The sequence below is a fragment of the Hippoglossus hippoglossus genome, chromosome 14 (assembly GCF_009819705.1).
Source record: "Hippoglossus hippoglossus isolate fHipHip1 chromosome 14, fHipHip1.pri, whole genome shotgun sequence".
In the NCBI taxonomy this organism is placed as follows: domain Eukaryota; kingdom Metazoa; phylum Chordata; class Actinopteri; order Pleuronectiformes; family Pleuronectidae; genus Hippoglossus; species Hippoglossus hippoglossus.
The window spans coordinates 22,873,938-22,889,047 of NC_047164.1; the positions used below are offsets into that span (position 1 = coordinate 22,873,938).

The following is a 15,110-nucleotide window of genomic DNA, read 5'->3' on the forward strand; positions in this document are numbered from 1 at the left end:
CTAGACGTATGTAAACGGTAAATGCATTGGGGATAGTTAAAAACAGCACTTTCAGATGGAGCTTTCTCAGTACTGTAACTTTTGTCAGAATTTTGCTTTGTAAAGTTATGTGTTTGTAAACAACCCTCTACCCTAGGTTCCAAATGACCAAAATGCATTATCCTGACAGAAGGATGTCTGTGTTATGTGTTACAGGAAAAAGAAGACCCCAATTCCTACTTGAAGAAACGCCCTCTCTCCTGCCCAGTCCTGATTGTCAGTCCGTCCAACTGCGTCCTAGTGGTAGGAGATGTGGCAATAACCACCTTTCCAAAAGACAAGCTTACCGAGAGTGCTTTATACCTTATGGCCTACTATTATACCCTACACCTGACTTATCCAAAGTCCTCTCTCCCTACAAGGGTACTACAGTCCATGTTCATTGCTGTTGATTCTTGGTCAGAATTTGGCTAAGTTAGCCCAGTGTTAATTTGGGGTGCACGACAATATTAGCCAACATGCCGATATCCTGTGATGTGATGTCATATTTTGTGTGTGCTGTTTGCACAATTCAGTGCAGATTCTGCTTATTTTTTAGTTTATTTTAACTTTTCAGTTAATATTGAGTTTAAACAACTAATTGTCTGTTCAGCAGATGCAGTCACTAATTTAGGCGCATCTACTGTGAAAGAGTAAATTGACTAAGCAGTTAGGTTGGGATAAAAGTGAACATAGCGGTATCCGTTATTGTCCAGTTGAGCTGTAAAATATTAACATATTGGATATCGGCAAAAAGTCCAGTATGGTGCATCCTTAATGATGATGTTACAATGGTTAATGGTGTATTGAGGGACTAGTTGTTCATGTAAGCCCAGAACCTTTCATTTGAATGTTACAATATTAAGCATTTGTATTAAGAATGAATGTCACAGGTGGAGCAGTTTCAGTTTGCCTAGTGTGTCTATATGCTTTGAGTGTGCCTGTGCAAAGCACAGATTTTGTACGTGTATTGAGGGGCACATTGGTCAGATGTTTGGACCTGACCTTATCTCACTCACATATTTGGCATGTTCTGCTATGTTTTCATATTGCAGTTCCATAAATACTGTGAGCCAAAATGTTGAGAAAAATGAAGCTGTTTCCCCTTTATGCAGTCCTCGTGGACTTTTTGCTGTTTAAATAAAAAAAAAAAGTTGGTTAAATGCAAGACTACACAGCAAAATCAAAAGTGTTATATTTTCAGTGTTAGACTTGGGAGTTTAAATATTGAGTCATTTCAACTCTCATTAGGTGTAATTCAACTACAAGGTAGTTATTCCTCAAATCGAGTTGGTGTTGAAAGAGGGAGTCAAATGTCAGATTCTCAAATCAACTCTACAGTGTTGATTTCACTACATAGCCAGTGTTACTCTCTCTCTTTAAGTCTATCTCTGGCTCTTTTGGGTGTGGCACTGACTGTGACGGTTGCCTTAATCGAAGCGGGAAACCAGCGAGATCATCACTTTCTAACTTGGAGGATTAGCGTTATGCGTAAGTAACATGTCAATTTTATTTAATTTTCGACCCAGGAGCCTAGTGCTTGTATTTATTTCTGAAGGTCGCTAAATGCTAAATTATCTAGCTGGTACTATACAACTGCTGTTAGCTGGCAGCAGGTGTGCTGTTTGGGTAACCTAACTAACTGCTGCTAACTAACCAGCAGGTAAGCTGTCACTTAACCAGCTCACCCTCAACTCATTTAATGCACTGTGTCTACATTAGCCGCTTTTATAGTTTTCTGTAAGTGCTTGTATCCTTAGCAGCACATGTTGGTTTGTTAGCTGCTAGCGTTAGCCGCTAGCGTTAGCCGCATGCGCTAGTATAATGAGCTGCACGTGTTGGTATTGTTAGCTGCTATCGTTAGCCGCAGGTGCTTGTACACTGCTATAGTCAGTTAGTTACAGGTCCTTGTATCAGACTTGTCTATTGTGGCAGCTTTGTAGCTGCACTTCTGTTGTTAGCTGGGTGTTCATAGCTGCTTGCTGTATTTAGGTAAGTAAATGTGTATTTTAAGGCGCTAATTTTACTGTATGGAAATAATACATTTAATAGTTTGTGGGATGGCAGCACTCATTTTCAAAAGTTGAATTAACTGAAAGACTGTAATGCTAAAATGTAAATCACACTAAGTGCCATAATGATAATTTTCTCTAGCACCAGACCTGTTATAAAGTTTTATAAATATGTTCTGTTCCTCTTCATAGGACATCATGTTGGTCAAGGTGAGATATGGTGAAAGTCAGAAGTATGTTAAAGTGGCTGAGACTGAAGAAGGCTATGACGACTTCAATACATTTCTTCAGAAAGGTTTGGATTACCTTTTTTACATAGCCCTGATTGTTTGAGTATGCTGATCATAACTAATTAAGTTTCACTTACCATGTTGGTCAATTTTAATTGTGTCACACAAGCAATTGTGGCACCTGGGAAACTTTAGTGGCTAAGATTACTTGCAAATTATTATTTTGTTTATTTTTTATTACTTTTGGTCCCCCTTCACCATTATATATCTGGTTAGTATTATTTAAAATACTTTGTCCCTTTTTTAAATGGGGGGAAATATTTATCTGTATATGTCTGTTTTTTGTTCTATGTAAAAGTGTTTTTCTTAATTTTTCTTTGATTAATATTCTCTCTCAGTCTTAGAAAAGTTAGGTCTACCACTACAGACTGAGCTGCACTTGACAGATGAATCAGGGACAGAGGTGGATGCAGACGTGTTTGATGAGCTTTTACAAGCAGGGAACCTTACAATCATGGTGTCCACAGAACACTCTACAGGTAAGACTTGTGGATCCACCACCAGAAGTACTGTAATGCTAACAAGGTTTATTAAGACCTTTTGTAGTTGGGAGGCAATCCTGTAACACCTTTTGGAGGGCTGAAAGTATGTGTATATTCTCTTCTCAGTGAAGATTACCCAAAATAGGTTGTAAGGGGGCCTTGAGCTCCTGAACAGTAATTATTTTATTTGACTGCTTATGTATATTCATATGCAGTATGAATTTCATTTATCTGTCTTACAGTTGTGCTTCAAGATCTATCGTACACTTCATTTGAGTCACACATGTCAGACACCTCATCTGTGTCAGATGCTTCAACCTCAGCGGTGTCAGTTTCATCAGATGCAACAATAATTCCTGAGAGAGACAGTGGAGCAAAAAGAAGCCACAGTGATCGTGAATCAGCCAGAGAGGTACACAGACCTACATGTTTGTAATGAATCAAACGTGTTATTAATCCTCAAACACAAATATATTCTGCAGATGATCTATGATTTTGTTGCAGGAAAGCCTAACATGATGACTTCCTTTTGTGATTCTTCTATATCTTTTAGATGGTCAGAGATGTTCTACAGTCCAAGCCAGGGGGAGAAAAAATCTTGTACGAGTATGACAAAAGCAAGACATTGATGGATGGTGCACGACGACAGATGGTAAACCTACTGGTGGCTGACATGATGGAAGTTCATGGGTAAGGACTGAATGTTCCCTTTGGTGCCAATCATGTTTTCACAAATACTGTTATTAATGTCCATTTTGAAAACAGTTGCTAAATTGCTAAAAGCAATTGATTACTGTTCTCCTAAAGCAATAAGGCATACTTTTAAAGCTTGGGAAAATAATATTTTCTATTTTTTAAAAGGAGGATCCCGCCAACCTATGTGCGAACAAAATATGCTCTTGGCATCATCACTCTGTTTCCCTGTCTCAGAGATCCATACTCAAAAAATGGATATGTAAGTTAAGTTTATAAATGTGTGGCCTATATTAGAATTTATAGAATGTATATGTGTGTTTGTTGTACAATTGCCCTGTAGTGCTGTGGCCTCTGTGTTCTCAGTTTAGCTTTTTTTTTTTCCATTTTTTAGGAGCACTACTATGACACAGAGAGTGGATCTGGCTACTTGGCCTGGAGGATAAAGACAGTGCAGCGCAGCACTGCTGTTCAGTCCCGGAGATGCTCCACCAGCGCTACCTATCAAGATGGTCCAAAGAGCAAGAGGGATTTTCTCCTGACTTGCAAGCAACTGATTGGTGAGGAATGCTGTGAGGCAATATCCTTAATGAAGCATTCAGCTGATGGATCAGTTGTCAAAGAGAAGATGAAGGCAACATTTCAGTACCGGCAAGCACTGGTTCGAGACCAGCAAGGCTCCTCAACAGTCCTGGATGTGTTCCCGCGTTTCCTCGATACTCCTGGCTTGGTAAGAAAGACATGCCTAATTTTGAATAACTTATTTGTAAACAATTACTGTAGACATACAGGTTCAGTTGCACAAGCTTTCAAATATTGGAAGTTCTCTAGTGGATGGTCTTATGTCTGGGAGGGGTTGCAAGGACTCAAAGTGTTTCTTCTGTAGATTGATCAAGACTTCACCATGATGTTTGGAGAGGAGGCTTCTGGGCGATTTTTGGCAAAATGGCCCACTTTCTTCCAACCAAGGATCTTGGCAGACTGCAAGAACCAGAATTCTAATGAGCATGTTGAAGACCTCTTGTCTGCACAACAAAATTCAAATGAGTTGGGTGAGTGTTTCCTCTTTAAAATATTTTGTTTGCGTAAAAGCTTCTGAGACCTTTAAATCAAATCTGTTGCATAATCATGATTTAAGTGTATTTTCAGTTGTAAATGATTATGACAATGTTATATTTTCATCTACTTTGCCCCAAGGTTGGGACAGTGACCTGTCAAGCATTCTGCTGTTGGTTCACCTACTTCCCCCAACCTCAAAAGGCCACAAGAAGAATGCTAAAATTAGCTCGTATCAAGCTGTCAATCATGTTGTGAGATATCTGAGGGTAGGCGTTATTATTATTATTTTTTAATGCAATTGTTATAACACTGACACCACTTTTATTTGAATGCTCATAGTGCTCTATATCTCTACGTTTTTGCAGATTGGAACCAGTGTTGAGACCTTCCTTGCACGTTTGGAACCAGGACAGCCCTTCCTGCTGTGCGTTGGTGAACAGAAGAACAACATTCAACGGTTCTATGTCATCGTTGACCACAAGGCCATCCCTTGCAAGGCCCAGACATCCCTGGCCGCCTTCGATGAACTCTTCAAAGCACACTTCATCTTCAGTGTTAACTACCATGAATCCCTCAACAGCTTCTACACGTTCATCCAAACCACGGTGTTCAACATAGACGTGGGAAGTGCCAAGGAATGTCCCAGAGTCAAAGAGCTCAGAGCAAGGTTCCTGCACACTGACATTTGAAGTGACACACGTCGTTTGATTTAAAAATGCTCATTTGTTTTATTTGTAAGGGACACCACAAAAGTTCTGCATTGCTATGTCAGCATTTGAAATTTCACCATGGTTTGTATCCGGGAAAGACATTACGTTTGAAATGTGGTGAGCCGGAATGTTCCTTATCATTTTGCACTTATTCAGGGTTAAAGAAACACCTCCTCCGTTTGCACAGGGACACTGGTTCAACAAATACTATGGACAATGTGGACACTCAAAGAGAAAGGGATGAGCCATCAAGTTCTCAGGCAGTCTGTACTGACACTCCAGTAACCACCCAGGTTACTGTTGACAAGCAGCATGTGTTAAACATGTGTGGTTCTGTTGTAGCACAGTTACAAGCATCAGGTGTTGCTGAGAGCACTGTCCAAGCAATGGTAGGGTCCATGGAAGAGCTTGTAAATGATATTCATAGACAAGCAAGAGATTCTGTTCTCAATTGCACTTCAGAGGTTCACGGCACGGATTTAGGAAAAAAGATGGAAAACAGTTTTGATCAACTAGAAAATCCCTTTACATTCTTTAATACAGGAGCCAAACGACAGAGGTTCTTTGAGGAAAAGTGGGAAATTGTTGAACCTGTTGAATACGTTCTTGGGGTCAGATTTGATGTACGCAGAGATCGAACGACAGGAGTTTACAATCAGATACCTGTAACGGATAAATTTGTGTATGTACCTTTATTGGGAACCCTGAAGTCTATGTTTAAGAACAGTGAACTTTGTGACATTTTTCTGCAGGCAAAACAACATGAAGAAGGTACTTATAAAGATATATGTGATGGTTCATACTTTAAAAGTAATGATTTGTTTTCCCGGCAAAAACATGCTCTACAGATTCAACTTTATTATGACGATTTTGAGACAGCAAATCCCTTAGGCTCAAAGAAGGGTATACACAAACTTGGTTGTATTTACTTTATATTGAGAAACCTCCCCCCAAAATGTAATTCCGTATTGATGAATATTCATGTTGTGGCACTATTTCATTCACAAGACCTGAAAAAATATGGATTTGATGCAATACTAAAGCCTCTCATTGATGATGTTAAAATCCTCGAAACTGAAGGAATAGAGGTGCCTTTCTCTGACTCGCCATTGCTAGGATCTGTTGTTCAAGTAACAGGTGATAATCTAGGTTTACACGGGCTGTTTGGTTTTGTTGAGTCTTTCAGCGCAACATATTGTTGTAGATTTTGTTTAACTACTAAGGAAGATTTACAGTCTGTCTTCACAGAAGATGACCCCAGCATGGGTTTTCGTACAAAGGAGATCCATACAGATCATTGTGCAGCACTGCAGGAAAATCCTATCTTGGTTACAACATTTGGTGTCAAGAAGACATGCTTGCTCAACACGTTACGCTTTTTCCACACCTCTGATAACTACGCGGTTGACATCATGCACGATTTGCTTGAAGGTGTAGTGCAATACGAACTGAAACTTGTCTTTCAGTACCTTGTCAATAAGAAGTACCTATCTCTGGAAACACTGTCACAGAGGATCCAAAGTTTCAACTATGGTTATATTGAGAGACGAAACAGGCCAAGTGGGTTGAAAATGGATGAGAGTAGCAAAGATCTTGGATTGAATGCAATTCAGTCATGGTGTCTTTTGCGAAATGCTCCCATTATTTTTGGTGATGTAGTTGAAAGAAACAACAGTTATTGGAATTTGCTTGTCCTCTTGATTCAGATTGTGAATATAGTCTTTTCACCAATGATTACAAATGGTATGACATATTATTTGAAGCATTTAATTAATGATCACCACAAGCTGTTCAGATCTTTGTTTCCTGAGAGAAGACTTATTCCAAAGCATCACTTTATGATACATTATCCAAGGTGTATTCGAAAAATAGGTCCACTCCTCCACGTATGGTGCATGAGATTTGAGGCCAAACATAATTTTTTCAAAAGATCAGTTAAGAATTTCAAAAATATCACAAAAACCTTGGTAAGACAACACCAGAGACAACTAGCTTATCACTGGGAGAATTTCCATTTTCAGAGGTTTGAGTTTGGTCCAGTGCGGGAGGAAATGATTGACAGCTTGGAGGGTGGTGAGACTTTAAGTGCAGTGTTTAATGTAAATGCATACTGTGACATGTCAACTACTAACTGGGTGAAGAACTATGGAACTGAGTATCAAATTGGAATGTTTGTTTTGATTAGAACGGATACAGAAATTCCTGTTTTTGGAAAGATCATCAATATCATTATAAATGAAGATCAAGCTTTGTTTTTGACTTGCAAAGTTGACACACTTTATTTTGATGACCACTTTAATGCATACTGTGTCGAGGAGAGAACTGATTCATTTTCTGTAATTTCTTTGGAGGATTTAATCTATTACAGACCCTATGACAAACAGTTTTCTAATGAGATGGATGAAAAAACATACATAGTGCCACATTGCCATATTGTGTGAACTTTGCTTTTGATGACTGTTAGGAAAAGATGTAAAGCCAATGCTGTGTTATGTGGTGTGCTTACACAAATACAGTTTCATGTTAACTGCAAACGTCTTTGAATTGCTGAGTCTTTCTTTCTTTCTTGTATATAGTTATAGTTTTTAAAGGAATAATATCACACTGAGAGTGTGTAAATGGGATTAGGGATTATAAATCGACTCCCTACAGTGTTTTTAAAATATGAATCAACTCTATAAAGAGTTAAATATTGAGTTACATTTTACATCCTCAATAGTGTTAATATGACTTTAACTCTATTTAGTGTTATAAAAATGACACTTGTGGTGTTAACTTTTGACACTGCACAATAGTGTTGCTTAAATTTAACACTGGCCAGTGTTGTCCGGTGTTAAATTTCAACTATAGAGAGAGTTGCTGGAACTCTGTAAGAGTGTTAATTCTTTAACACTTTCAAAAGTGTAGTTTTAACACCCTACAGGTTGGACCTATATAAACACTTTGAAAGTGTTGTATTTGACTCTATAGGAGTTGAATTAACACTGCTGATTTTGCTGTGTACTTTTCATTTTTTCTGTCTTATAAGAAGTAGTTAATGTCTTGAATCTAGTAGGTGAATGTCTTGAATCTAGAACAGTATTGATTTTGTAGAGCTTACAATAAGGTAAATACCACTTGAGATGATGACAGGATGGTAAATTACGGCTTATTATGGCAAAAGAGCACTGCCTAATACGAGTCAGGAATGCTAACTTCAAGACATTTTGTCTCAAAATGCCAGTTTCTAATCTTATTTCAAGTAGGTGGTGGACTTAAATCTAGAACAGTGTCACAATTGTAGAACTAAAAAATAGTTAAATACACTTGAAACAAACAGGATGACAAAAAAAAGATGCTACTTTTGAGGGGAAAATACTATTTTTGAGCATCACAAGCTTCTTATGAGACACAAAACATCACAATACTAGTACAATATAGCTAAAAATGAGTTTTCCCAGCTAATTTCAAGATCACTCTTATCTTGTAAGGCTTAAATATAATGTCTTATTTCAAGAAATCTTACCAAGAGAATTTTGACTTGTTCCATTGGCAGATTTTTTGGATTATTACAAGCAAAAAATAATTGCTTGTAATAAGCTTCCTTTATTAAATGGCTTTTACCAGTACCTGCACCACCTGTAATGAACACATGTAATGGGTCTGGCTTTTCCCCCATTACCTTAGCTAAGCACCACTGCCTAATCTGATAAAAAATACACATCTGTGTCTCATTCAGAGATCTTATTAAAGCCACACCATCATTTCGACACATGACATTACCTCTCTTTTCTAAAAAGCCAACTTGCTCCCGAGTCACTGCTAAATCTGAATGAGATCAGTATGCTCATCCACTACCTGATTCTCATCTCCACGTAACTGTACACACTCTATACGATCAAATTCTGCTTCTGGGCACAATTTGCACCAGGCGTCTTCTACAATACCATCCCTATCAATGGTGTTTTGGATGTTATCCAACACATCTGCATCCATTTCAATTGACTTTCTATTTACATCAACAACTGACTTAACTGAATGCAGCCATCCATCATCTAATTTGACATGGCCTCCTCTGTAAAACTCTTCAAATGTCACAAAACCCGCTGGTCTCAACTGCACATCAATCCAATAAGGCAAAAACAATTGCAGAATGCTCTGATGGAACAACTCTGGACTCTTGGTTTCTGAAAACCGTACATAACGAACAACGGCCGGTTGGGTTTGTGTTCTTCTCAAAATAAACCCACAATCATTGCTCAATGCAATCCTATTTGGGGACCTTTCACTCTTGGACAAAATGCGATGTCACCCTGATGAAATGTTCCCCTGACAGAACTTACATGACTTTCAGGGCTGACAAAACTACAATCCTCTATAACCTGAGCTGCAACACTGATGTCAACATCACTGTCTCCACAAACTGTAGCACTCTCTATGTCGACTGTAACATTATCTGTCTTCACAGAAATACTAATAATATCATACCACTGAGCACCTAAAGACTTTTTTAAAACCATGATATGGAGCATCAGGTCATTAAGGCATGTATTAAAAACAGCCACACCTACATGGCAACCCAGATGCATTACGTGCTCCACAATCAACTACCACAAAATAGTCTTGGTGACGAATAACAGCAACAGGTGAACCCTGAAGGTCCAACAGACACATGCCATCCCTCAACAATATTTCTTGCAGCTCCTGATACAACTCACTCTCCTGTCCCATGTCAAAATACCTTACCTGTGGGGGACCAATACATACACTCCACATCCTGCCAAACACACTTTGCTGTTCAATTAACACGCAAAACTCCTTACGTTTAGCAGCACTTTCCTGCCACGACTCAACAACAAATCTACTCAACTTAATCCCTTCAATTTGTACCTCATCTACATCAGTTTCATCCAATGTGCACACAGGAACAGAAACAAGTTTTAACGCAGCCACAACACTACAAACAAGAGAAGCACTCACATTACCAGTTGATGCTGTTGCTGCTCCAACGGAAACTGCTCAGCAATGGAGTAGTACTTCACACCTTTAAAACAAACAAAACACATTAACAACTTACATTATATATTCAAAAATGTTGATGCATGTACCTGTAATTACACTAACAGCCATTCTTTACATACCAGCCTTTGCCACCACACGATGGAACTCTTGTCGAAAGAATTCCTGCTGAACCTCATCGATGGTCAGACGTGGAGGAACGTCCAAGACAAACACCTAAAGACAACAGTGGTTGTTAATAAAACTGTTTTATTTTACTTCATGACAAAATTTACTTACCAAAGCCAACAAAACTAATAATATTAGGAATAATAATGACTGATATATATTTTTTAATGAACATACCTCTGGCCAGCGACTGCGAACAGCATCCAAGTACATGCCAAACTCAACACCTGCCTCACAAGGTGTCTTGCTGGCTGTCAAGTTGTTGCTAGGAGCCAGGACGCACACGGCGTCAGGAGACCGCGGCACTACAGCGGTGCACCTCTGCCCTCGGCTGTGACCCACGAGCCCCCGGTGTTGACATGAAACCTAAGGACAGGCACCCCTCTGGCATCTTGACAAATCCATCTACGATTCCGCGTAGATGGGAGTCCCCAACAACCAGAACAAACTGGAACAAAGAGACACATTTTTGTTATGCCTATCTGTAATTGCTCATCAACCTCAAATTAACAAATAACTTTTATTTATAGATCGTAAAATAGAAATACCTTCTTGTCAGAACACTCAGCAGGAAGGACCAACTTGTGGCTTCGCCCAGTGACAGCCGAAATTGGCCATTTCAGTACAGAATGCCGATGCCCTGTACCCCGACCTATTTGTGAAGAACCAACAATTTAACCATGTACTTCAATTTAACAGATCCTCACAAACTCAATTTATTATGTACATGCATAACAAACATCAGATGAAACATTCATTGACAAAAGTAATTACTGTCTTGCATAAAACTATACAAACAAAATTTCACACGTGAACAAAATGTTTTAAATAAGAAATGAACATACGTGTACAGCACTCCTCAGCAAGATGCTGTGGTACAACAACCACAGTTCGCCGTTCTGCCATCTGGCGCTTGGCAGACTCAGAACGCCACTTGGACTTGAGACGTTGCATCTAAAAATACATAAACACATTCAATTATAATGAAAAAATGAAAACTTCTCACAACAACAATTGAACAACTACATTTGTAAAACATCTGTAGGCAACATCTCTATTCAGCGCAACTGTACATATATTTGATGCATCCAGTTAAACTACAACCAAAAATACATTACTGCTGACTACTTACATTGAAATGTGCACATTTCATTATGCAATAACTAAAGGACAACAACAGTACTTTTGTAATTCATGTGTTATTTCTTTATATAAATCTACAGTTCAGTTAAATAACATTATAATATACAATAATCTTTCAATATTGAACGATTATTGGGTTCTGATAACTACAATATAATTAAATTCATAAATACAACACCATACAAAGTTAAATTGAGGTATCTACAATTTAGATGAATTAAGAAACATCTGGAACTAGGATTGTGATAACTCCGAATTTATTTACTACGTATCAGAAACCAACATTATATTCATAAATAATTGTATTAATCTGTAATACATAAAATATAATTTTATCATCACCACCAGCCTGTGATCGCAAAGACAATAAGGAGATGGACAGAAAAGACTTATGAGGCACTGCAGGCCTGTGTTAATGTGACTATTTGCATTGCACTCTGTGCACCACACAAACAGGACATTCTTGGGTTTACAGCGTGTATCACAAATTATATAAACCTCTTTGTGGCCTACACTGTCCCAACACACACTATCTGCTGTTACGCAAATAACAAGCCATGCCTAACTAAGGACAACAAAAAGATCCTTCATCAGAAGAACAAGGCATTCAGAGGTGACAACAGGGGAAGCTGAGGATTCTACACAAACACCTGAAATTCAAATGAGCAGGCAAATGACCCCCCCCCCCCCCACACACACACACACACACACCCTAGAGCTTACAAGCTATTCTTCCTGATGGCTCCAACCAATCTCCTCCCCAGCATGCATCTTCTACAACAGTGGTCTACACCCTTTTCCAGCCCAAGCTCAATATTTAATTCCAAACATAAGCCGAAATCTACAACCCTGATATTTTCCAACAAACCCACTAACCACGGTCATATTTATTATTTTCACTATTTCTTTTTACAACTGAATGTACATGCATAAATATACACAAAGACAGACAGTTATGCAACCTATTTATTCAATGAATAATGTTCACATTACTATCAATTCATATTTACAGCATCTGTTCAGTGCACGATATTTAGCTTCAGTTCAACACTGCAACACAATGCTTTTACATGGGCTTTGACTTGCATATGGCCATAAATGTAACTATTTCCTTGCATGCAAGTAGTCCCTTGTACTCAAAGTAAAAGCACTCCAGCCTAGGTGGTAGCATTTAGATGACATTCTTCACAAATAATGTACATAACAACATTTGCAACTCACATTGAAATGTGATTTATTCATTGTGTAGTACATGACCAAACCTGAGCCTAAGCTGACCAAAATGTAGTGGCCTCTCAATCCTATGAAAGTAACTTCTATGTGTGTAAGTGGTCAAGTGTTGTCGGCGCCTCACATTCAAAACTGGCTAATAACCACAGCAACCCAATGCTAAATCACTCCTTATGCTGCACACCGCCGTCCTTAATATTTCAAACATGCCGGAACGTCACCGGCCTCCCCAACGCAAACATTGTATTTTTGCCTATAACTCAGCGATAAAACAGAATGCATGCCATAGCACAGTGCAGCAGCATCCACTGCGTCTTTTAAATCAAAGCCTCGCACACAAACGACCCACGCATAGATAATGAACGCACCGGCGCCTGATGCAAACACAGTAATAAGAACACGGTTTGATCTGATGATTAGAAGAAGGGCACTAGCAGCAGCCAACGCTTTTCAGCTGACACCTCCACCGATACTTTGATTCAATATCAAGCACTCAACAGCAGCCAACTACTCTCACCTTTAAACTGATTGGCTAGAGAGAGTTCCCACACATTCACAGCAACACAGGCTGTTTGAATTGCTAAACAGCCTCTCTGAACACGCCCCCTGCAGTTCACACCAACAGGTGACTTTTTGCGACGATACCTTAATTCTGAAAAGGACCCCTGCAATTCACACCACGCCCACGCCAGGTGTCCTCATGTGCACCTCTGTATGTGTGTGTATCTTACACAACTACACAATGACATTCATATCCAATCCAATAGGTTTACATTCCCTGAGTCACAACATATTACATGTGCACTAACAATCATTCTGCTTGGCCTCTGTCACACATCATAAAATGCAATATCAGAGATCAATGTGCCTTACATTCACCCTCTGCTTGTCATATATTTGCCCGATCAAATAGAAACCTACTGCCCTGGATAATACAAGGAAACACTCAAACCATTGACCATTTTCTACCACATAATCATTGTTCAGAAGAAGAAAATTCAAACGATAACAAAAAACCAGACTATTTCACAACAAACATTTGACCGGCCGACCACCTCCATGAAATCTGGCCCCACCTCCCCTATCTAAAATAAACTGTCACAACTTAGTGCCCAGATTCATCCATTCGAGCAAATAAATATAAAATATAATTGTGAAACTCTTTATGACCCCATAACCTGACAACAGTTACGGCAACACACTCCCACAACTGCTCTGTTAATTTCTTTGTCACCAGGTTATCAACACTAATCATAACCAAATGATCTACTTATTATTAATGACTTAAATCATCCCTCACAACAGATAATTCATCAGCCGCTCCTCTTTCTCTCGATTCCTCCCTCCCTTGTTCTCAATCACGAAGACACGCACACTCACTTCACAAATGTGAAAAACATAATACTGACACTTCTGTGATACAAAATCTATGTACATCAGCCAATATCAATCACATTTACTCCCTGAAACAATAACACATGGTAGGATGTGCACAGACTTCACAGTCAACGGAACATAGAGGTGACGCTATATATCAGTCTGATCAATGGCATGGTGGGCAGTGCCATTGTCAATATGATAGGCTCTTTTATGTGGACCACAACGCATCGATTCCTGTGGTGGGATTTGTTTCACATTTATATTTAGTCTGAAGATGATACTGACACAAAAAAGCACTTTATTTTTAATGATGATGTTCCCTGAAGCGCCCGTAATTGCCTGTATCGCCACACCACATTGTTCGTGAAAATACAACAAAATATAAATAGTTTTATTATTATTATTATTTACCACTATTATACATTAGCCAGAGTTGTCATAGTTACACAGGGAACTTTATTTACTCCTTCGACTGACACAGCTCCAACAAAGAATGCAGCCATCTGACAGAAGAGAAGAAATACACAACACGTTATTCGACAATGAAGACGTTAAGATAGTTTTCCAGATATGCCTCATCACACATGTGTCATGTTGACGACACACTCGATACACTTCAGATAGATCATCTGTTGATTACACAGATAAGCAACACTTGCATTACAGAAACTACGAAAAACAAACACACCTGTTCTCTAATGAGCGTTTGGGTTGTTTTCATTCACCGATGACTGAACCTGATCATCGACTACATCTTTTAAAATCACGTCTGCTGACTTTAATCAACAGCGACAGGAGGACACATGAAGCTTTACACGTCCAATAGAAGCACGTTCACCAACTTTACTCACAAAAACACCGCACGAGCTTCCACCTTGTTGATGTGAGGGGATGTTTACATATGACACGCGTTTGGTGGGTGCGCAT

At 38.9% G+C, this 15,110-nt stretch overlaps 1 pseudogene; it reads right to left on the reverse strand.

The window, feature by feature from the left end:
* Positions 1-10,219: 10,219 nt before the first annotated feature.
* On the reverse strand, positions 10,220-11,384 carry LOC117774853 (annotated as a pseudogene).
* Positions 11,385-15,110: the final 3,726 nt, after the last annotated feature.